Genomic DNA, 23976 nt, shown 5'->3' with positions numbered 1-23976 from the left:
TTGCATGTGGATTGGAAATGTTCTTAAAAAAAAAAAAGTATCAAAATATCCTGTTAGCATCCCAGAAGTTTCTCAAATGGTAAATTAGAGAATGAACTGAATATACAGGACAATTTTGTCCATCTACCCAGACATGATGAATTTACTTAATTTCTCAAACAATATGTGAATATACCATTGTGAAGAAATGTAAATAATATGTAAATATCTAAATGAAGGGATCTGTTTGCCCTTTACCCTCTTTTTTTTTTTTTTTTTAATTTTATTTACCTGTCAGACAGCACAAGCAGGGGGAGGGACAGACGGAGAGGGAGAAGCAGGCTCCCCACGGAGCAGGGAGCCCCATGCAATGCAGGGCTGATCCCAGGACTCGATCATAACCTGAGCCCAAGGCAGGTTCCCAACCGACTGAACCACCCAGGTGCCCCATGCCCTTTACCCTCTGATCCCACCTAGCTCCCCAGAGCTAACCACTTTCATATTTTGGGATGTAGCTGCCTAGATTTTTTTTTTAATGCATTTACATACATAAACATATCTGCCCATACATAATGCCAGGGGGTCTTTTGCCCTTTTACCTAAATGGTATATTGTAGTATTCTGCAACTCCCTTCCCCTCTAGAGAGCTCGTGACTTGTCAATACAGACACTGGTCTATTTCATTCCTTTTCATGATGCTGACTTTTGTTTGCAAGTAGCTTTAGTAAATTAACATGTCAGACACCCGAAGGCCCTTATAAGCTGATACATCTGTGGAAATATCCAGTACTTGAGCTTACCTCAAATGGATTTTATTAAAGTATTGCTATTTGATGGCACTTCTCCTGAACTGAGTTTTCTAGGGAAAAAAAATTTCCCCCTGTTTTATCTTCTTTTAGGTGAATTTTCATGAGTTGCTTTAAGAAGTTTCATCTTTGATACTTCTGCTAGAATTGAAATGTAAACGCAACATGGTCATCTGAAACTTTTTAGAAAACATGGCCCTTGACAAAAGTGATTTTAAAAAGACAGTTATTGATCATTCTCCACCACCTGCCCCCTAAAACTTGATATCTTAGTTTTACGATCCTTCCGTAACTGCAAGCAGCAACTAAAACTCTAAAAACGTTCTCTGTCTGAAAGGAGGATGACTTGGATGGTGAGCAGAGAGGGAACTTTGGCGACAAGAAGGAGCCAGTTATTTGGGTCAGAGAGAGCGGAGAGCTGCCTTGAATTTTGTGGGGGAAATCTGGAAAATTCTGTTGGAAAAGAGGAGGAAAAGGTGGCTGTGGGAAATTCCAGAGTGTCTCCCTACACCTTAGGAACATAGTGATGAGTTGTTTTTTTTTTTTTTTTAGGAGATAATTTTCCTTGAAATCACTTTCTTAGGCTCTCATTATTTGATTGTAGAATTTCTGCTGTAATTTCTATTCATGAGTGTCCAGAAAATTCTGTTATGAGATGTTCTATATTTACCAGGTTAGGTTTGACTTTTAAATTGGGAACATTTTTCACCTTTTAAGTAAAATGTTTTATACTTTTTGTTTGTCTAAGAAACCATTTAAAAGACCCAAACTCATCCATGAAATAATCCATTTAGGAAATAAGCATAAATTTGTGTCTGTGTGTGTGTGTGTTTCTAAAGCAAGTACCTGACTCCTATTTGAAAACATGGGATTAAAATGTTGTTGAAGAGAAACCCGTTAGAGATAAAAACGTCAAGGTTTAATGCCAACATTAACACGAAACAGGAGAGGGTTAAAATTATCAGGTGGCCTGTTTAAATGTATCAGTTTTCAAAAGAGCTATTGCTCACCCTTGTACCAATGCAGACCATTTTTGTGCTTAAATCACCCAGCAGGTGTCTTCAGGAATGTGGCTTTGCACAAGGACTCAAAATAGTTGTAAGGTGCATTACATCATGCATCTTTGTTTCTTAAAATCCAGTTCAAGAAAACGGTGCTTTCACATAAGTAGGCAAGACGTCTGCACATGAACCCAGAAAGTAAGGGGCGAGGGCACATGGGAGCAGGCTGTGGGGACAGGGGTATGAAAGCTGCCAGGCAGGGCTGGGCTGGGGGGCACTGCGGAGTTGGGCTGGGTCCTGCCAAGGAAGTGACGAGCAGGGGGTTGGGGCAGAGCCGCAGTTTTGTCATAAAGTCAGAGTTCTCAAAGTCTGTCCCCCACCCCTTCCCCCTGCTTTCTCCCTGTCCTGAGGCAGCCACTTCCAACTTTTGGTGGTTTGGGGCAGGTGGAGTGTTTACCCCGATGTCTCTAAATAATATACCTGTAATGCCATTTCTTTTTTTAAGATTTTTCATTTTTTTAAGTTATCTCTATGCCCAGTGTAGGGCTCGAACTCACAACCCCAATGTCAAGAGTCACAGGCTTCGCCAACTGGGCCAGCCAGGCACCCCTCTAATGCCACTTTTTGATGTTCAGCTCTTGAAAATCAGTGTTTGGGGGCGCCTGCCTGGCTTAGTTGGTGGAGCCTGCCACTCTTGACCTCGGGGTTGTGAGTTCGAGCCCTAGGTTGGGCGCAGGGATAACTTAAAGGAAAACAACAGGGGTGCCTGGGTGGCTCAGTGGGTTAGGAATCAGACTCTTGATCTTGGCTCAGGTCTTGATCCCAAGGTCGTGAGTTCAGGCCCCGCTTTGGTCTCCATGCTGGGTGTGGCGCCTACTTGAAAAAAAAATTATGTTTTAACTTCTTACCACCCCTGAACTTCTGTGCCCCAGCCTCCCAATAGAATTATATGGAATTTTGTTTAGCACGATATTCAGCGTTCACATTATCATGACTGTAGATGCTGCTCTTATGAGTTGAACTGTATAATAAAAAGATTCCTTTATTTTTCTGCATTTTTTAAAAAGATTTTTATTTATTTGTCAGAGAGAGAGAGCGTGCGTGCACAAGCAGGGGGAGCGGCAGAGGGAGGAGCCGACTCCCTGCCCAATGCGGGACTCGATCCCAGGACCCTGAGATCATGACCTGAGCCGAAGGCAGACGCTTAACCAACTGAGCCACCCAGGCGCTCCTGCACAAGTTTTTTTTTTTTTTTTTTTTTTCATTTGCTTGTTTTCTGAAGGGTTTTTTGTTAGTTTTCCATGTACTTTATTGTTTTTTATAATTTTATTTAAATTCAATTAATTAACACATAGTGTATTAGTTTCCAAGGTAGAGGTCAGTGACTCATCAGTTGCACAGAACACCCAGTGTGCCCTCCTTCATGCCCGTCACCCAGTGACCCCATCCCCCACCCTGCCGTGTATTTTAGTAACTCACCCTCACCTCTGCCATCTTCTAAGACTCTGCAAACGCTCAGGTGCTCAGGTAACCCATCACTTCCATCTTGTCAGGGGCACCCCTCCTGCAGCTTCTGCCCAGCCACGCTGGGTGCTCACGTGCCACCCTGCTCTCCCTGCACGTCCTCCTGGTCCCCCGCACTCGCCCCTGTCCTTCCCCATCCCCATGCTTTCCTCTCCTGTTGATAAGCTCCTCAGGAAGCAGTCCCAGGCGCTCCCTGGGAGACGAGGTGCAGGCTGTAAACCTCTGAAATGGTCTGTTCTTCATTTATGCTCAAATGATAGTTTTGCTGGACACAGAATTCTGGGTTGGAGAACATTTTTCCTTCAGAATTTGAAAGCATTGCTTCATTGCTCCTCATGTTGTGAGAAAAGTTTGTTGTAACGTGTTTCTTTTTTTTTTTTTCCTCTTGAAATTTTTCGGATCTTCTTTTTGGTTCCCAACGTTCTGAAATGTCAGTGCTATGGAAACTAGGTGGGTCTGTTTTCGCCTATTGTGCGGGGCCCTGGGTGGTATGGACCCTTTCCATCTGGCACCACATGTCCTGTGTTCCTGGGAAATCTGGAATCCTTATTTTTGTTTTCCTCTCTTCTCTGTTCTCTGGACTCCACAATGACTCAGATAGTGAGTCTCTTGGACTGATTCTCTAGTTTTCTTATCTCTTCTACCCTCTTTTCCATCTCCCGACTTTCTATTCACCTTGATCTTCCAGCCCTTCTGTTGGTTTTCCATTTCTGCTATCACGTTTTTCATGTTGAGTTCTTTTCTGTCCTCAGATGTTCCTTGTTAAAAAACAGCATCCTGGGGCACCTGGGTGGCTCAATTGGTTAAGCGATCACCTTCAGCTCAGGTCATGATCTCAAGGTCCCGGGATCGAGCCCCACGTTGGGCTCCCTGCTCAGTAGGGAGTCTGCTTCTCCCTCTCCCTCTGCCGCTCCCATTGCTTGTGCTCTCCTGCTCTCTTGTTCTGTCAAATAAATAGATAAAATCTTTAAAAAAACTTTATAAAAAAACAGTATCCTATTTGGTTTTGTGGTCACAATATATTTTTTGAATCTTTGAAGATGTTAATGATATAGTTAAGTTTCTGTCTGCCTGCCTAGTCTCTGTGACCTTCATTTTTCTGTTGTCTTGGACTCTCTCTTCGGGTTTAGAGGCCTTCCTCAGATTCTTGTTTTCTGGTTCCTGCACATGTGTAAGAGGGGGGCCCACCACGCTCTCGGGATGCTCTGCCACTCAATGTGGCAGTCAGCAGCGTGGCTCCCTCAGCGTGGTCAGGCTTGATGGTGGGGAGGAGAGGATCTCTGGGACTTGGCTCATGGGGTTTCGCAGAGAATTCCCCCAGGCTAGGGGTAAGGACCTGGCTGCCCACATCCTGGGAGCTGAGGGGGAACAGTGCTGGCTTGGTGGGGTGGGGACAGGGCATGTCTCTGTTTCCCTGATAAATCTGCCTTTTCAATTTCTCTCTTTTTTCCTGCAGCTGGGCTTGGTGTGGTCCAATCCAGACTCTGTATGTTAGCTTTTCCAGACAAAAAACCCTGCAGACTCTGCTTGGGTGGGGAGGGGTGGCTGCTCAGCTGGGCAGTGGTGGTCAGGCGTGGGGAGAGATGGGCACTCTTAACTCCTTCTTAGATGTTCAAACTCCCTCCTTTTACTTAGCTCTCCCCTGCTGCTGGAGAGAGCTGGCCCCTCCACCCTCCGAGCCTTTGCAGCTTACCCGTGTAAAACGGGATCGATTCTTAGTTTTCCTGGTGGCTGGTTCTTGTATCTCCCAAGTCAGTACCACTGATCCACTTGCTTTCCACCTTCCACATTCATCTTGCTGTTTCTTCCTCTTATTTTCTCCATTCTTAGGAGCCCTAAAATCCTTTGGTCGCTGTTCTAGTGGACTCATGGAGGCAGCAAGTGTACATGATGGTTCCATCCACCATCTTTTGTAGCCAATTTTTTCCCCAGTTTTATTGAGATATAATTGACATACAGCACTGTATAAGTTCAAGGTGTACATCATAACAACTTGATCTGGCTAGTTTTTTTCTTAAAAGATTATTTACTTGAGAGAGAGAGAGAGCTTGGGAGGGAGGGGCAGAGGGAGAGACAGAATCTCAAGCAGATTCCAAACTGAGCACAGAGCCTGACGTGGGGCTCGACCTTATGGCCCCGAGATCATGACCTGAGCCAAAACTAAGAGCCGGACACCCAACCAACTGAACCACCCAGGCGCCCTGATCTAGCTAGTTTGTTTTCTTTCTTTCTTTTTTTTTTTTAAGATTTTATTTATTTGACAGAATGAGAGAGCACAAGCAGGGGGAGCTGCAGAGGGAGAGGGAGAGGCAGGCCCCGCTGAGCAGGGAGCCCAACGTGGGGCTCGATCCCAGGACCCTGAGATCATGACCTGAGCCCAAGGCAGACGCTTAACCGACTGAGCCACCCAGGTGCCCCCTGGCTAGTTTTCTAACGTAAAATTGGATTGCCAGGGAGAAGGGTAGAGAAAGAGTACATTTCAAGCCAAGTACAACTGAGCCCCAAGACTCAGTTATCTCAGGGAGTGGAATGAAAAAGAGGATTCCCAATTCTTATCTTTGGATTGTTTCATTGTCTGCTGTGATGTTCATAATTCCCTTCTAAAAAACTGTTAGCTGCATAGGTCCACGGGTCCTCACTGAGCATCTGTCTGTGATAAGCACTACCGAAGGAAACTCCTTTCTTAGGGGTAAGCAACAAGGACCAGCTGGCGGGGAAGGCCCATACTGCTCCATGTAGTGATGAGTGAGAAGTTGAACCAGGACTGAAACGATAAGCACCAATCTTGGGAAAGTTGTTCCCTGTCCTGCTTGGCTGATGCCTGCTACAGAGAAGGGCTGGGTTTGCCGAAATGAGTGACTCACAGCTTCTGTTCTAGTGATTTATTTTCGGTTTTTAAATCTTCTCTCTGCACAAGTGCAACAAGGCCCCTGAACTTGGACTGCCACCGAAAATCATTCAGGCAACAAATGCTGATGGTTCTTGAGCCGTGGTGCACGGTGCCCCTGGGGCACTTAATGAGAGACTCTTAAGGCAAATGTGCTCTGGAGTTTTCCATGTCCATGGCCACTAGATGTGGACATTTGGAGACTCCCACCTCACCTGGACAGAGACATTCAACTTTTAACTACAGCTCTGCAGTGTGGATTTGATTTCCTATGCAGACTTCTCTGCTCCAAAATTACTAAAAAATGGTTTTTACAAGTTTTATTTTATGCAAAGGTCTTCAATCTTATTTTTTTCTTATTGTTGTTTTAGTAGGGTGTGAGGTGGTACTGGATAGTTTTTCCTCAAATGGTAGTCAATTCATCCAACACTTAGATACTGAAGAAACCATTCCTTTTCCTTTCTGATTTGAAGTGCCATCCTTGTCACTAAACACACCTGGCTTTTTTAACAATGCGTATTTGCAGACCCCGTCCCTGGGATCAGAATCCCTGGGAGCGGGACTCTAACCGTATCTGGAAATCAGTGCTTTAGAGCCTTGCTACTGGGGCTGGCCTCAGGGCTAGGAGGACGGGCACCTCTGGGGAGCTTGGTGGAAGTTAAAATTCTCGGTAGCCAGACAGACCTGCTGAATCAGACTTCAAGGGGGGCCCAGCGGTGTGTGTTTCCACTAGGCCTCTGGGCGATTCTGACTTTGGCTCCAGTCTGCCAGTCACTCCCTGAGGGCCGCATGCGGGGGGCATCGTGAGCTAGCTGGCCGCAGCACAGATGTGGGGCTGCCTTGGCCATTAGTGGTGAGTTCATGGCTCGCACTAATGCAAGCATCGTGTTGAACTCACTTTCCTCAGCTCTGTTTTCCTGTCTGCTGTCGGGAGAGCTGGTCATAGAATTACGAAAAGATGACACACACACCACAGGGTGGGAAGTCACAGAATTGCGCCCTAACCCCCCCCCCCCAATACACCGCAAAGGGGCTGAGGGCTCCCAGCACCGTGCTTGAAGAGGCGGAAGGGAGAGTCCTGAGCGTGAGCCCCAGCAGGTCCATCCCATGCCCAGGGCTCACCTCTCACTCTCTTCAGGCTTGACCTTGGCAGCCAGGACTCCCCAGCCTGGAGCTGAGACGCTCACTGGTCTTGAGGCCTGGGGCAAACTCACTTCCTGGGTTCTGCTCAGGGGCGGAGCTGCAGGGTGGGCGGGGCGAGGTGCAGAAGCCGGCTGATGAGGATTAGGTGTGCCCACTACCTTGCCCGCTGCTGGGATTCCCATTTCCTGCGCAGGGAAGTCCCAGGCCCTCCGATCTTCCCCTGTGAGCCCTCGGGGTGCAGCAGTGACCTCACCAGGGTAGCCGCCCAGCTCCGGCCCACAGGGCCAGGTGCCACCATCTGGATGCTGGGAGGCGGTGTGAACTAGATTTGGGGAATCTGGGCGGGCTTGCTGCACAAAAGGGTTACCAGTCTCAGCTGGGACCTCCCTTCCACCCACCATCTGGGATGGAAGATCAGATTTTCACCTTCCAGCATTCCGCCATCTGATTCCTCAGCATAGTTCCAAAGTAGGTGTCCACTGGGCTGGGTTCGAGGCCTACTGCAGGGTCAAGGCGAAAGACCCAGACCCTGGGTTGTCTCTTCTCTGGAGGGTAACCTAATGCACCCGGCTCCGGGATGCCTTCACAGGGCTCCAAGTAGATCGGCGTTTCTCCAACCTGCTTGTCATCGGATCACCCGTGCTTGTTAAACCGCACGTTCTCAGGAGTCTTTCCTGCGGAGCTTGGGCTAGGGACTCCGAGATCGGGCGGGAGAAATGGGCCTAACAGCTTCCCACGTGACCCCTCTCAGCAAAGCCATTATTCCATAATGGGCGTAAGTGCGGTTTGGACAAGTGGACTCATAAAGGTCTCAGTTAAACACTCTGCTGGTCGCCTCCTTTGTCCCTCCCAGCTGTGACTCAGGAGTGCTTTCTTGCTCACCCAGCCTGGGTGCCTCGGAAACAGGGCAGATGTTTTTGCTGCCAACACTGGGGCCCCACCCTGGGCTGTAGGCAGCAGTGAGTGGGGTCACGATGGGGTTAGACACCTACTTTCCTCAGAAAGTACCTACTTTCTTAGGCCTGCTTTGTCTTCCTGGTGTCTGTGACCACGCTGCTCGGGGGCGGCTCCCATCTCCGGACGCCCCGGGAGTTTAAGGCGGGGGAGAGGCAGAAACTTTCCACCTAAGCTTCCTTCATCTTGGCAGGAGTGCATTAGCCCGAAGTCTATAGTTCCTTCTAGAAAGGGGCGTTCCTGGAAGGGGGGCTGATGGTGAACTGGAGCAGAAACAGCTGAAAGAGTTTGCTAGAAAGTGTTTCCCTCTGGGGGTGGAGCAGCACCTGGTGCGTCCACACACGTGCGTGGCTTTGAGAAAAAATATTTTGGTATTTTGGGGACAGGTTTGGTTTCCTGCTCCCGTTCTCAGGGGGCCCGGGGAGCGGGCGGTGGTCGTCCTCGGCACTGCGGGTGGAAATGGAACAGGGCGGTGGCGGGCGGCGCCTGAAAGCGGACGGGGCGTCGGGTGCCCGCCGCGGCCAGGCTCGGGGCTCGGGGTTCGGGGCTCGGGCGGCCAGCGGGGGGCGCCTGCGGCCGCTCCGCCGCCCCCGCCCGCACTGGCGGATCACGCCCGCGGCCGGCTGCGCGGCCACTCGGGCGGCGGAGGCGGAGGCGGCGGCGGCCGGAGCGGCGGCGGCAGGTGAGCACGGCGGCGGCGGCGGCCCGGGCCCCGGTGCTGGGAGGCGCGGCGACCCCGGGTGGCAGCGCGCGCCGCCGTTCGCGTCCCCGGCTCCCCCCACCATCCCCGCGTCGTGGGGGATTGTCGCGCGGGGTGTCTGCGCGCTCCTCGCCGCGCGCCGGCCCGGCCCCACCCAGGCGGAGACCCGGTGGGTGTGGGGCCGACTCCCGGGAAGGACGCGGAGGCGGGATGCCGGGCCGAGCGGCCCCCGGACCCGCGGAGCCGCCCCTGCTCCCCGCGCTCTGCTCCTCCTGCGAGGTTTGGGGTGGGTCTTCTGGAATGCTCCCTCCCTGGTCCTCTGCCCCCCTCCCTTCCCCGGGGCCGCGGGAAAGCCTCGCAGAGCCCCCGCCGGCAGGAGCTGCGGCCCAGCCCCACTTTCCGGAGGGCAAGACTGAGACCAGCCGGAGGGACGCGGCCCTGTGCCCTCCCCCGCCTGCCCCCCCCCCCCCCCGGGCCGGGGGCCTTCGGACCAACGCCGGCAAGCTTGTTGGCCTGTGATGGTCCAGAGGGGCTGTTTGGTTCTGTTTCCCAGACTTGGACAAGGGGGCTAGTAGAGTGTATTGAAAGTAACAGTAATACCTCAGGGGGAGAAGGCTCAGTGAGGGCCAGACCAGGGGTTGGGGTTGGAGGCAATCCAACCACAGCCCGGGCTGAGCAGGACCCCTCGCCCGGTTGGGGGAGGGGGGATGGGAGAGAGAGAGAGAGAGAGAGAGAGAGCGCGCGCGCGCGCGCGCGCAAGGCGCTGGCCCCTAACTTAGATCCCCACTGGGCGAAACCTGAAACCTAACCCTTACACCTGAAGGAAATGGGTAATGGTGGTGGTAGCTGGCTCTGGTTGGCAGAGAGATGCTGGAGCCTTTCTCGGTGGGGTTTGAAGGTTTCTTTCTTGGGTCCCCTTCCTCAGAGGCCAAGAACTCAGGTTCTTTGAGTCCCAGAGTCAAAGCTGGAAATGAGAGTTTAGGCCCCTACTAGAATTGGAGACTTTCAGGCGGGGAGCACAGTTGCCCTGGGTGGTGGGGCTGTGCCCAGAACGGCTGGATCCGGACCAGCCCCCCGCGTGCTGAAGCGCACTCGGACCTGGTCCAGAGTGATGCTCAACTGGGGTGTGAGTGGATGACCACAGGCCTGCACTGGTCTCAGGGCACGAGGCTGGGGGACTCGGCAGGCAGGGCTTCGGGGCTCTGTTATTCAGGCCCTGCTTTGACACATGGGTAGCTGCCCTCATAGTAGTGGGGCGCTTGTCTGGTGTAGACCCCGGGTGTAGCGAGGAGGCCCCACAGGAGTGGCCTGCTGCGCCAGGGGGAGCCGGGGTGGGCAGCTGCCTCCCCCAGGGCTCAGTGTTCAGGATCTTCACATGCAGGGGTCCTCTTCCCTCAGCTCCTGATGCTCTTAGGCTTTGGAGAGAGGTTGCTCTTGGGCAGGGAGAGGTGGGAGCCCTCTGATTTCTGAGGCCAGATGGCTTACAAAGCTGCGGCACATCCCTTGGATCGTTTCATCCTGCGAGTTAGGGCTGGAATGGCCAGCCGCATCTATAGGCGGGAAAGCTGAGGTCTTCAAAGGTCTCATGACAGGGCAGGCCTGGAGCTGGGACTAGGGCCTGGCCTCTTGGTCTTCCCGTCCTACTCTGGCATGGTTCTGGTGACGTCGGTTTGAGTCCACATCGGGAGCCTGACCCCACCCCAGCAGGCAGAGTCAAGTGGACCCCTTAAACCCTCCACCAAGGGCACAACGCATTACCTGCTCACCCCTCCTTTCCTCCTGCTCTTCATTTTCCCCGAGGATGCGCTGGGGCTTTGCTGCTGACCTCCACCTCCTGGACCCTTTTTCTCTGTACCTGGGCACACAGGCACGGCTGATGGGGGATAGTGGCTCATGTTGACTCTGTGGCTGACTCCAGCAGGGGAGCCTTGGGTGGCCAGCCTAGGTAGGGGGCAAAGAGACGCGTTAGGCATGCTCCCTGCCCTCCTGAGCCCAGTAGCCCACTGGGGAGACAAAGTGCACCTTGACCCCAAACGCCTCTGTAGGGAGAGCCTCACACAGCAGGGCAGGCCAGTCCTGCGCAGGGGCACTGGAGAAGGACCGACAGGGGCAGGTCTTCATTGGGACATCTTTGGGGGGAGTCTGGTGATTGATCATTTTCTTCTTTATTCATGCTTGTTGTGTTTTCAAAATTGTCTCAAAGGAAGAAAAGCAAAACTTTGGAAAACTTTCAAGAGAACTTCTGCCTCTGAAGCTCAGACCGTGATTTGTGGGTCTGGTCTGGGGACAGATGAAAACTTCTGAATTTAATCGGGTGGCCAACGGGAAGGTCCTAGGATTTTGAAATGTTTCAGCACAGATTAGCCTTAAAGTCAACAAAACAGTCTGGAACTCAAGCAGAAGACAACATCCTAATTGGTCTGTTGCAGACCTTCCTGTTATCTGGTGTGAGTCCAAGGGGAGCTGTGGCTCACGACCAGCCCAGCGGCTGGAGAGCCTTCTCATGGGGGCTGGCTGGCAGGTGGATGGGGGCCGGGGGTGACGGTAGCCTCTAGGCCCTGAGCCACACCCATTTAGGAGCCGAAGAGGGTGGTTTCCTAAGCTGATGCTTGGCCTGGGTTAGAACTGGGGAGAGGGGCCCCCAGCCCAGAGAGCAGTTGATGACTCCACATCCCGGAGGGTCCTCACTGAGGAAGCCAAGTACGTGGGATCCACCCACAGGCTCCTTCTCCTCTCTCTGAGTAGCACAGGCTGCGCGACCCCTCAAGTCCTGCATCTTTTCTGCTCCCTTCACAGAGAACTCCATTCCTGCCTCCCAGCCCCGGTGCTTGCTGTTCCTTCTTCCTGTAAACCCTTCCCTCCCATGCAACCGGATCAGGTGTCTTAGAAAGTGCTCCGTCCCCCTCTTGGACAGCTGACCTCAGAGGTCGCGTTCAGTGCTGGTGGACTGTGGGTCAGGGACCTGGCCTGGGGGGGGGGGCCTTTTGACCTCAGGCTTTGGTTCTGGGGCCGTTGCCTTCCTCTGCCTTTTGGACATGGACATTTGAGCCTGAATTGTCACTTTAAGAGGGGGGAAAAAGGCAGGCAGGAGCCATGGTTCCCTCCCACCCTCAGCCCTCCACTGCCCTCTCTGTCTCCCAGGTTATTATAGAGGGGGCTAAATGGAGCCCGGCAGGCTGGGGTGGTGGGCATTGGGCCAGGGCCATTGCCAGGTGTACGGAGCTGGCAGCAGGAGGCCACTCCTTCAGCTAATGACCACCTGCTGAGTGAGGTGGCTGGGAGTAGTCTGGCTGTTTGCAGAGGGAGCCACAGTTTCTAGCTATTAACAACAAAGGCTGTTATTTGCAAGGTCTTATGCCTGGCAGACAAGAACACAGCCTCTGGAGGGGGCCTCTTGGGCTTGAGTCTCAGCTCAACATTTCCTAGCTGTGTGACTTACGGCAAGTGCTTCAACCTCTCTGAGCTTGTCTCTCCTCTATGAAATGGAGGCAGTAAGAATACTTATCTCAAAGGCCAAGGAACGGTGCCAGATCTGTCTGTTCCAGACAGAACAAACCAAACTCAGTATGTGAACCCAGGCTGGAAAAAAAAACCATCGTGTACAGGACATTATTGGGCCAGTTGATGACATTGAATATGCACTGTAGATAAAAGCATTGTATCAATGTTAAATGACCTGATAACTATTTGTAGAGGTCCTTGTTCTTAGGAAACACACACTGAAGTATTTAGGGGTAGAGGGGCATGGTGTAAGCAATCTGCTTTCAAATATTGAAGAGAGACCCATACACAGGCGGATCTTAAAGTGAGGCAAAACAGCACAAATAGGCAAATCTGCATAAAAAGTGCAGGGGAATTCTTTGTGTTTTTCTTGTAACTTTTCTGGAAGTTTGAAATTATTTCAAAATACAAAGTTAAAAAAAATGCCTAATGGTCGGAATGAAAGGACATTCATTCACGTTACTTAGAATGGTGCCTGGCATTCACTGTTCATTGTTGCTTTTTATTATCATTAGTCGGGGCAAAGTGTAGCTTATTGTCACAGTAACTTGTGTTATTTTTTCCACTTTATAGATGACACACTTGAAGTCCAGAGAGGTTAAGTGGTTTGCTCTGGGTCACACAGCAGTAAGTCCAGCGCACTGATAGGAGAACAGCTTACAATTTCTTTTCGATTCATGGCCAGAATCTGAAACTCTGAGATTCTACACAAAAACCCAGATTTCCAGCTATATGCCCTGTCATACCCTAGTCCTCCCTCAGTCCTGCCCGCAGCACTAAGCAGTGCGCCTGGCTCTTCCAAAGGGATGCAGAATGGCTGACTGGCTCCCCCCACCCCTGGCCCTGTGACTAGAGTGTTGGAGTAGCTCACTGAAGGGTCTCCAGGCTGCAGTCTTCATCTGGCTTTGGTGTGTGCAGGAAGGTAGTCAGTTATGCCCTCTGAGCCGCTGGGTCTTCCTCTGTAAAATGGGGTTATACCCCCTTCCTGAAGGGCGATCAGAAGGACTCAAGGGCTCAGCATGTCAGCCTTGAGCAGGGTGGACTTCAGGGTATGTGGCCATGAGGACTGTTCACTCCAGTGTCTGGCATCGGATACCCCTGGGTCCCCACCAGCCTGGGTGCAGGGTCAGGAGGGTCCTGGGAGCAAAGATCAGAAATGGGCCTGGTTGTCCACAGGGGGGTGGGAGAGGGCAAGGCTGGGCAAACACTGTTTCCATGGCTTTGTAGGTGTGCCTTACGGTCCCCATCTCACAGGGGAGGGAACAGGTTCCACGGGGATGGCGGGAGGAGTGCACTTGGTGGGTCTCCCCCACAGATGGGGAAACTGAGGCTCAGAGAAGCGATGTGAACTTTAGAGGCTGCTTCTGCTTCCTTGGCCAAGGCTCTCATTACATTCCCAGGAGAAGGACAAAGGCAGTTCATAGCTTCCTTTTAAGTGGCTTGAATTTTTTATGTTAATTACAGAAAAAAAATTCACATTTATTATTGAAAAATCAGAAAACTCAAGCAACAAAGTGAGGACAAAAATCAGAATCTGTACTCTTCGAAGTAACCCATTAATATACGGGTGTATATCCCTCCAGAGGGCTTTTTTTTTTTTTTTTTTAAGGGATAAGAGAACAAATTGCTCACGACAAATGTCTTTGTTGTCCTCTAAGGGAAGTTCCCGCAGCCCAGCGTGCCCGCCACGCTTTGGGAGTGTGTCGTCGGGGATCTCAGACACACCAGGCTGGCCCGGCCTCTGGGGCGAGAGAAGTCCTGGCAGATTTCTCGGTCCCCTATTGCTGGACATGTAGGTTGTTGCTGGTATTTTTGTGGTTGGAGCATTCCTCTGAGGAGCAGGCAGCGAAGAGTTTGCACACGCTGGGGATTCTCTGTAGTGTAAATTAGGAGGGGTGCATCCCCCCACCCCCGCCGATGCAGGTTTGCGGTAGGCGGTGTCTGGGGCCGCGGAGGGTGCTCCGTTCCCGGGGAAACTGTTTTGTGGTCAGTGGATGAGACAGAGAGGGGCTCCCACGAGGACTTTGCAGGGAGAGGGGTTAATTGTTGCACCCTGGCTGGTCCTGGAAGCCTTGCATCTCCTGTGTGGGCGGTGGGTGGAGGCCGAGGCCACGGAGGAGGAGTGCCTCTGCCCAGTGAGGGCGTGACGGGGAAGCCTGGGACCCTGCAGGCCCCCTGTGCAGAAAGCACAGGGGGCCTGGGGTTCAGGTTGGGAGCTCATCCCATGTGGTCTGGGGGCTGGGCCAGGAGCAGGATCGAGTCTGGTTTTGTGGTTTTTGTCGTTAGGTTCTAGCTCTGGGACCCGGGGTGAGTGGCCTTCCCTCCCAGGGCGGCACATTGCCCATCAGTGGGAAGGGGCTTACCACGACCCCTTCACTGCTGAGACTCGAACAAGATGAGGTGCCAGAGTTCTTCCAGGGACCGGGTCTCAGCTTCACTAGGGAAGGATTACAGGGATATGAGGGAAGGCAGACGAACTTGACTGCAGCTGCGTACCCCTCCCTTAGCAGCCACCCCGGGGTCCTCCCTTCTCCCGCACGCTTTCCCCTCCTGACCGATCGCTTCGTCTGGACAAATTGTAGTGTATATTACTACGAGATAAGGACTAACCGCCCCAGGATTATTACCACACCTGAAACCTAACAATGTTCTCTCTGACTGTAGTTATCCACTCAGAGTTCAAATTTCCAATCGTTCCCTACGCATCAGATACACATCTATTTTAGTTTTTTAAAAAATGTGGGTCCAAATAAGGCCTGTATAATGAGATTGCATGACAGGATCGATAGTCATCCACTCTCTCCCTGGTGCCATGGTTTTTTTGTTTTTGTTTTTGTTTTTTTGTTTTTAGAGATTTTATTTATTTGAAAGAGCAAGAGAGCATAAGTTGGGGGAATGGCAGAGGGAGAGGGAGCCTGATGTGAGATTTGATCCCAGGACCCTGGGATCGTGACCTGGGCCCAAAGCAGACACTTAACTGGCTGAGCCACCCAGGCGCCCCAGTTTGGGGGTTTTTGGAAGCCAGATCCCTTTTCCTACAGTAGAGCCTCCTATCATGTGTAACACGTTCCTTACCCCCATGGACCTCCTATGAATCGGGAGGGGTATCTGGAGGCTTGATCTCATTCAGTTTCGTTTGCACGGGAGCACGCTGGAGACAGAGACAGGCTTGCGGGCTTCTACTGGGAGGTTGGCATTGTCTGCTTGCACCTCTTGTGCAGTGCCTGAGGCCGCCGACGCTCAGTGGCTTTAACGTCGTCGCCTTTTTAATTATACACCGTTCCATTTTCACCTGGTTACAAGCGGTGCTGAGTTTGGCACTGTGGGAGAACTTGGTCTCAGGACATTGTTTTTTCTGATTCTTGTTTTTTTCTTCATGGTAGTTTTACCTGGTGTCTCTTAATGACACGGGTAGTTAATTTTTTTTAGAGAAAATTGGAAAATAGTCATAAATAAAAAGATAGGTATGAAAATAAAACTGTTAAATTCTGCCAACTTAGTGGTAACTCCTAAGATTTGGGCACATCCTTCTAGATTTTTTTTTTTTTTAAGATTTTTTTATTCATTTGAGAGAGTGGGAGAGAGAGCGCACGAGCAGGGGGAGGGGCAGAGGGAGAGGGAGAAGCAGACTCTCTGCTTGGTGTGGAGCCCGTCCTGGGGCTCGATCCCGGGACCCTGGGATCATGACCTGAGCCAGAGGCAGATGCTTAACTGACCGAGCCACCCAGGCGCCCCTAGATTTTCACACCTCTGTGATATTGTTAAATGAAAGAGAGCTGGCTCTCCGCATACAGGTCCGTGGCTGCCATTTTCATGGCGTGGCCTCACGGTGGTGACCCCCTTCCTCGGCTCTGTGGGGCGGAGCGTGGCCTTCCTCCCTGCCCCTCAACCGTTCACATGGCAGCTGGGTGTGGGGAAGGACAGGCGGCTGCTGGTGCAGCCCAGCTGCCAAGTTTTTCAAAGGAAATGAAGACTTTTGGTTGGCAGGGCAGTAGCTTTCACATCTGTTCTTTTAGGATTCTCTGCTGTTACTCAACACCCTGTGACCCTGGCTGCCCCCTTCTTCCTCCAAAGTCCCGTCTCCCGGGCCTGGCAGAGGCCGGGGCCATCTGGATCATGGGAGCCAGCCCCCTGCCCTCCGGGCGGGGGGCGGCGTACCACCCATGTGATGCAGGGCTGGCCCTCTCCCCTTGTTCTGGCTTTGGACCCGCGACAGGCGGCGGATTTCTGCAGAGCTGGGGCCGCCGTGCAGAGGAGCCGAATTTAATAGCTAAGATGCTGTTTACTTAGCACATGTGTTTATTTGGAGTGGCTTTGAGGCTCGCCCCAAGCCGCCCCTTAGGACCACCGCTGATTAGGAGTTAGGAGGTCCTCGTTCCAACCTGTCACTTGTAACCCATTGCCTGACCTCAGCCAGCCCCTTCTCCTCTGGAATCCCGGTTTTCTGCCTGTGGCGTGAAGGAGGGAGCCAGAGCGTGTCCGTATGTCCCCAGGCTGGGAAAGCAGGGGATCCCGGCACACCCCTGAGCCCACAGCCAGGAAGAGATGGAGGCAGAGGGGCCGGAGGTGAGTTGGTGTGTTGGAATACACCGCCCCCCACCGCACCTCGTGTGAAAAATCAGCCCGGGAGGAAGGTGAATGACAGGGCCCCCTCGGCCGGGGTCTCCCTGCAGCGGTCCTGACCACGACGAGCCTGGAAGAGCTGGGGCCAGCGGACCGGACGCCAGTGCTGAGACGAGAATCTGAGCGCAGGTCCGTGCCGCGGAAATGTCACCGAGGGCCCCTTGATGGCCTGGTGCGGGGCGGGGGTCTCCCGAAGAGAAGAGGCGATCCTGGCTCCCTCCGGAGCGGGCCAGGGCCGCGGTGGCGAGAGGGAGTCCAGCTGCCGGAGACCGGGGCTGCGGGCGCTGCTCCTGAGGATGCCGGGGACACACGGCCCGCGGCTCCCTGGCACGGGGCTGCCTGAGTGTCCTCAGAGCGTACGGGCCAGGTGGAAGCCACGTGTCTCTCAGGTCACACCACGCAGTGTGCCTTCTGCCGTATTTTTGGGTCGCCCAAGTTGCGTGGGAGGGGCATGAACACCCAGGGTAGCTGGAGGTCATTTGCAGGCTGACTCCTGCAATGGCAAAGGTGGCGCCGGTCGCTTCTAGCTCACGTCCCACCGGGCTGTTTCCGACGTAGTTCCAACCAAAGTCCCGGAATTGGATCTCCCCGGACCACTTTGAGGCCCACGCCCACTCCTCAGTGGACAGCGGTCACAGGTCCACCCATGGAGGGCTGGTTCCCCATAGGAACAGGGAGCCGTTCTGAGAGTGGAGATGGTTGCTGCAGAAGGAGGGTAGAGCACTGTAAATGCCCTGTGGAGAGGCCTGTGGCGCTCTGCGGCCCAGAGGCTGTAGTGATGGGACACTGGGGAAGGCTTCCTGGAGGAGGGGGCCTTTATACTTGTCTCGGCAGGATGGGCAGCGTTTTGACCATTCCTGGTGGCAGAAGGGTCTGAGTCAAGGTGTGGAAGAGTGAGGCGTGGAATGTGGACTCAGGGATGGGCCGGGATCCCTTTTCTTTCCCGGGCTGGGAATATATGGACACGCTGGGGCCCCGTCCTTCATTTAACAGACAGGAAACTGGGTTTCCAGAGGGAGAAGGGACTGGTTGACGTCATGCAACTGGTTCTGAGTTATAGGATGGAACGAGGGTCTCTGACTCCTAATCAGGGAGCATGGAAACATGAGTTGTGGGGGTCAGGACTTGACTCAGGAGGCACAGCAAAGCCACAGAAGGCCTTTGACCCGGGCAGGCATGCGGTAGAGCCAGGATCTGGGGTTCAGAACTGAGAGAACCCACCTGGTCTGGCCTCCCTTGTCTTCTGGCTTTAACTGAGCACTTACTCTGTGCCTTACACACGTTTCTCACCTAAGCCTCCCCGCCTTGCAAGGACCTGGGTGACTTTATAGACGGGCTCCTGGGCTGCCAGGATCACACAGCTTGGCCAAGGTTGCTCCGTGGGGCTCTGACTCTAGGGCTTGTAAGCCTGTTCCTTCCTCATCCATGGGACGAGGGGCTGGGCTGGCAAATCACCAGCCTGATTGCTCAGACCCCTCTCAGGGCTCCCCTGGGGGTGTGATGAGCTCCTTGAGTTTAGGGGAAGGAAAAGATGAGGTGACTGAGGTACAGATGGTGTTTCCCTACTTACACCCCCTCTGGGAAACCTGCCTGGGCTCCCAAAGGCACTGTGCTGTGGGGTTTCTTCCTGAGGGGAAAGGCTCGACATCTGTTGGCTCAGGGCTCGGCGTTATTTGTCCTTTGGTCGCCTGACAGCCCTGTCTGCCTTGTTCTTGCTGTGCTTTTATTCCTTCTTGCCCACTGTTTCAGGGCCTTGCCGCTTTCTCAGCCTGTGGCTCCCAGGTGGGTGAGGTCTCTCTGCCTGGAGCTCTGGTCCACGTAGCTCGTCTCCGTGGGTGATTCTCCCAGACCTTTGTGCAGACCTTGGTGGGCACATCTTAACCTGGGAGCTTGGCCAACGGGGGTTGTGTCCAAGTCCCGTTTGTGTCCCCAGCACCAGAGAGGGGTCCTGGCCACGGGGAGGAGTATATAGTGGGATTTGGAGTAGCCTGTCCTCAGGGAAGCCTTTCTTTGGTCCTACAATGGTCATGGGGTGAGTGGTTGCGAGCACAGGCCGCAGAACCAGACGGACCTGAGTTTGACTCCTGCCTGGCTCTGCCTTTTCTTAGCTGTGTGTGCTTGAACAAGTGAGTGGCCTCTCTGTGCCTCAGCTTCCTGTTCAGAAGGGGCAGGATAGCAGGACCTTCCTCATGGGGCCGATGGGCAGTTGTGTGAGGCTGTGCACAATGCTAGCCCAGTGTCCAAATGCTGATCATAAGGGTCGTCAGCCTGTGTGCACGGGCCTTCCCTGCCAGGACCTTGAAGTCTGTGTGAGGGCTGGGGGGTCAGGTGCCCAGTGGCCAGGGCTGGGGTTGCAGCAGGTCAGGAGGGAAGAGCCTGGCCACGGCCTCCTCTGAGGACGGAGCTGAGACAGAGGCCTGGGAAAGGCAAGAGTGGCAGCTGGGAAAACGGGGCTCGGTTCTCCACTTTGTTACCAAACAGTAGGTTTTGCTGTCAGGGTAGAAGGTAGAAAGCGATCGCAGGACCCCAGGTCACATGTTGAACAGGCTCCCTGAGGACCAGGAGTGCCTTGCCCCTCTATCTTGGGAGGCCTCTGCTCCCTGCTTCCAGGCCCTTCCTAGCCTGCTGCCTCACCACTGAGCACCACATGATCCCAATGGGGAAACTGAGGGCTGGCAAAGCAGAAGGGGCTTGCTTCCTGGCCTCCTGGGGCTCAGGGCTGCTGGGGTTCTCTGGGGGCGCGGGCTGCTTGGAATAGCAACTCCAGGCATGGACCTTGGCTTGGGGGCAGCTGCGAAATGGAGAGACAGCAGATGAGACTGGAGGCCTTTGACCTTGCAGAGATGGCTGAAGCCCCCTGACCACGTGCGTGGGGAAACCGAGGATCAGGGCCTGCCTATCAGTGGGGGAGCCAGGATGGGGCTCGGTGCCGGGCTGCTCTCGCCTTCAGTGCTCATCAAAGATGCATTTACTCCTGGCCTCCAACCGCCTTCTTGGGGCTTCTAATGAAGGTTTGGGTGCTTGCTTTATTTTCACTTTTTGAAAGTCGTTCCAGCTTCAAGCTTCCAATTTCCATGAAGTCACTGGAGCCGGGAGCCTGGCCTGATGCCTCTTCCCACTTCTGTTGAGGGCCCCGCTGCAGCTGGGAGAGTCCCCCCACCCTCCCCCTCAAGCCCGGAGGCGCCTAGCTCAGGGCTCAGCCTTAGCTTTTGTGCAGCAGCCGCCGTGGAGCAGGAAGTTGTGGGTCCCAGATGTGACTCGCTCTCGGTAGGTAGCCGGCGAAGGAGGCTTCCCACGCGTGCTCCCGGATGCCGGCTGAGGAGGGGCAGGCGTGGGCCGGGCTGCCCCCGAGGGGGCCTGGACGAGAGCCAGGTAAAGGGCCGGGGGTGGGGAGGGGGGGCCAGGGCGCCCTGTGTCCTGGCGGCCTGGGCCGAGGGGGGCGCGGGCCGGGCCTTCCGCACCGGCCACGGGTGGACAGGGTCGGGGCTGCGGGAGGCGGGGCGCCTCCTGGACAGAGGACCTGGAGAGCTGGTCCCAGGCTTTGCCCAGCCTGACGAGGGGGTGAGGTTATTTCCGTGGCGGGGTGCTCACTGGGCACGTTCCACCTGGAATTCCATCAGCCCTGGACTCTCAGATGTCCACTTTTCACGGTTGTAATTTTACATTTATGAGTACACTCTTTCTCAGTGACGGTAACAATTAGCGAGGGACGGGCAATCGAACTTTGTTTGTTACGTTAGAAAGAAAAATAAACCAAAAAACAAACTCTGAAAGTGACACATGCCCAAGAGTCAGAACCGAGATGCCTCAGGAAAATGGAATCGTCTTCCTTTCCCTCCGGCCCCGCCCAACCTGAGGCCCCCAGGGACCAACATGGATCAGTGGGAGTAAGTACTTCTGGAACATTCTATGGACTCATCCAGACCCAGGCACACAGGGTGAAGCAGGTGCCTCGTTTCTGTGTCACCACCCGGGGTTCAGGACAGCTGGCCCTGGGTGCTTCCTCTCTGGCCAGCCCTTGGGGGAGGGGAGTGGCAGGGGTGAGGAAAGCAGAGGGCTGGGCTGGGCCTCGGTGCAGCAGGGCCCCCGGCCCCTGAGGCCCGGCCCGGCGGCCAGAGTCTGGGTGGCTGGAGTCCAGGCTGGCTCTGCTTGGATGGCTGCGTGGCCGTGGGCTGTCGGCCACATACGTGCGGGTGGGCAACCTGAGGGTGGCCCACGTGAGAGGGACTAGGCCAGCCTTTCTCAGACGGGGCTCGGGGCGGGGGCGTGTTCTAGCTCATATGTGGATGAGCATGTTTAAAATTTGCTAGGTGTTTATTTTAATGTATTTAAGAAAAACGAACCTGTAACTAGAACCTTGGGTCTGTGAGTTCATGATGTCTCCTTGCCTGGGTTGGGGCGAACGAAGGTAACTGAAACGAGAAGTGAGCAGACCCAAGAGGAAGTGTAGAGGGACCAGCTCGCAGGAAGTGCAGGCGTCTCTGGGGACCGAGTCGGGGAGGGTCTGTTCTGGGAGGGTCTGTTTCTAACCAAGCGGCGGGTCTTCCCACCTCCAGAGGGGGGCCTTCTGGGGTTTTCCTGTGGCTTTTGATGTGAGGTGTGGGTGCAGAGGAAGGGAGGCTCTCAGATTGTTCTGGATTCGGTGCGCTCAGAAAGGAAGGTGTGAACTTTGTGGGGGCAGAGTCTCTTGTAAAGTCTGAGTGCAAAGCAGTGGCTGTTTACTGGCAGCCGGTTCTGGGGGTTGGGGACGGGGTGGTCTCGAAGGGCCCCTTTGCTGGGAGTGGATCTCCAGAGAAGGAGACTTCCTGAGAGTCCTCTAGGAATGGGCGTCGGTGCAGGGAGGGGCGAGGCCGTGAGTGGTGGGATGGAGCAGGAGGAAGGCCTCTAAACAGGCCAAAGGTGCTTTTTCAAGAGGAGATAAAGGTCAGACTTGTTGTTGTGGGGACATGTACCCCCCTTTACAGTTTATAACTCATGGTTTAACCCATTTCCTCCTCCCCTCACCCCCACCCTGTGTGGTAGGTACCCTCCCCATCCCCCACCAGTTTGCAGAGGAGAAGACAGAGGCCCAGCAGGGCACTTTCTCATCTTGGGTCACACAGCGAGTCCGCCGCCGGGGTGGTCCAGGTGCACACGCTACCTGTCATGGAGAGCTGCCATGTCTGAGGCCCCAAGTGGGGTCAGGACGTGGTGCTTCCTCTTTGGAGAGGCTGGGTGGGGCAAAGCTGAGCCGGGGCTCTGGGTGGCTCTGAAGGGTGAGTAGGAGGTGATCCTTACCATGTGGAGGGAGGAATCGGGTTCCCCTGAGTGGGTCCCCCACCCCGTGGTTCTGGCCTGACCCTTGTCTGCACGTGCTGCAGGGGGCGCTGGGGCTGGGGCAGGGCTGTCCTGTGGCTGTCCCGAGGCTGGGAAATGTGCTGGAGTCCTGCTTCAGCTGGGCCGTGGATGATCTGACCCCCCGGATTTTCCCTGACTTGCCATCCTATCCTCCTGGTGATCGTTGAGAGGTGGCCGGTGGCCCATCCATCAGCGTCCCTCACCTGTCTCCTGTCCTGGAGAAAGAGGGTGGGGGGCACATTCACACTGAGCTGACGGCCACTTTCCATCCTCCAGCGCCCAGAGAGAGGCCAGAGCTTTCTCTAGTCGGGACCCTTCTGGGGCTGCCGAGGGAGCAGGCAGAGTGGGTCCCACAGGACGCCTGAATCCGAGTGGCTGGTTCTAGCCTTCCATGGGGTCTCGTCTCAGCGATGGGAGGGAAGGGGGGGGTGGGCCCATCGGGCAGTTATGTGTTTGAACAGACCTGCATAGCTACGAGCTGGGAGTTAGTTCGGCTCAGTGAATGAGACTGCCCGAGAGGCAGGGGTCTTCTGGAGGTCGTTGGGTCCTGCCCCCCAGCCCCACTCTGCCTGCTTCCAGTAGCATGAGAGGTGAGCTAGGTTATTTGAGCCAGTCTCTGGCATCTGTAAAATGGGTTGCTCATGGTTAAGGCCTAAACAGGGTGACATGTTGCATCTGGTGCCGCAGAGCCACGACTGGAGGGGAGGAGTTATCGCTGCCTGTCCTGCTTTGGGTGGGAGGGTGAACATGGAGGGGGAGGGAACCAGGGAGGTCAGCATGGGCAGGGCTCGGGGAGGGCTGACTGCTAGCTCATATCTGTGAAGTGGCCGTGCCCAGGCAGGTGGCCAGGAAAGCCAGGTATGCCTGGAAAACTCTTCCCAGGTGTCTGAGACCAGCGTACCCAGGTCTTGAGTCTCCTTGGCGGTGGCTGGAGCCCTGCTCCCCTGCCAGGTGGCCCTCCAGCTCTGCCCCCACCCCAGCTTCCAGAGTCTCCACCCACTCACTAGGGCTCCTCCCACCCCCAGCCCCCAGGGAGGATGGCGGGGCGCCCACCTGACGGCCATGGGCATCTGGCTCGACCTGCCGCTGTCCCCCGATCTCACAGACAGCCATGTCAGGCCTGGGGTGTTGCCCGATCCTGGGTGCTGACCTGGGCCGGAGCACCTTCTTTTCCCGATTTTCCCCTGTGAGCCCTCTAGGTGCTGGGGTGGGGACGAGTCTTGGGTCAGAGGTGGGCTCGGATCCTCTTCTGTGACATTTCTCCCACGACACTGGATCGTCCCTTCTCCTGACACCTGCTGATCCCATCAGTAGGTCTATTTCTCAGGCAGCATCTGAGCACCAGCCAAGTGCTGGGCGGGAAGGAGGAACCCCGAGCCAAGCCCTGCTGTCCACATGGGGTGGGATGGCTGACTGGGGCCCTGGAGAAGGGGCCGGCAGACTGCCTGGGCTCCTCTGGCACACAAGCTGGACCAGTTCTCCTGTCTAGTGTCACGTTTGAACCCCTTCTTCTGGCTTCTG

The 23976-nt window shown here is 54.5% G+C and overlaps 1 protein-coding gene across 6 annotated transcripts in view; it reads left to right on the top strand.

Annotated features, from left to right (window-relative positions):
- Window positions 1-8934: 8934 nt before the first annotated feature.
- Window positions 8935-23976, top strand: part of ADCY7 (adenylate cyclase 7) — a 54339-nt gene continuing 39297 nt past the window's right edge. For 2 of the 6 annotated variants that reach the window (XM_035725305.1, XM_027618189.2), the window contains exon 1: window positions 20359-20490. The gene's annotated coding sequence lies outside the window, so the exon portion shown is untranslated. Of the gene's footprint in view, window positions 8977-20268; window positions 20491-20858; window positions 21006-21723; window positions 22374-23976 lie in introns of those variants that run through there. The other 4 variants (XM_027618190.2, XM_035725303.1, XM_027618193.2 and 1 more) reach the window with 4 other exon arrangements.

This window comes from Zalophus californianus, chromosome 17 (assembly GCF_009762305.2).
Source record: "Zalophus californianus isolate mZalCal1 chromosome 17, mZalCal1.pri.v2, whole genome shotgun sequence".
In the NCBI taxonomy this organism is placed as follows: Eukaryota; Metazoa; Chordata; class Mammalia; order Carnivora; family Otariidae; genus Zalophus; species Zalophus californianus.
Note: the sequence above shows the minus strand (reverse complement) of the source record. Positions and strands in the feature narration are given on the sequence as shown.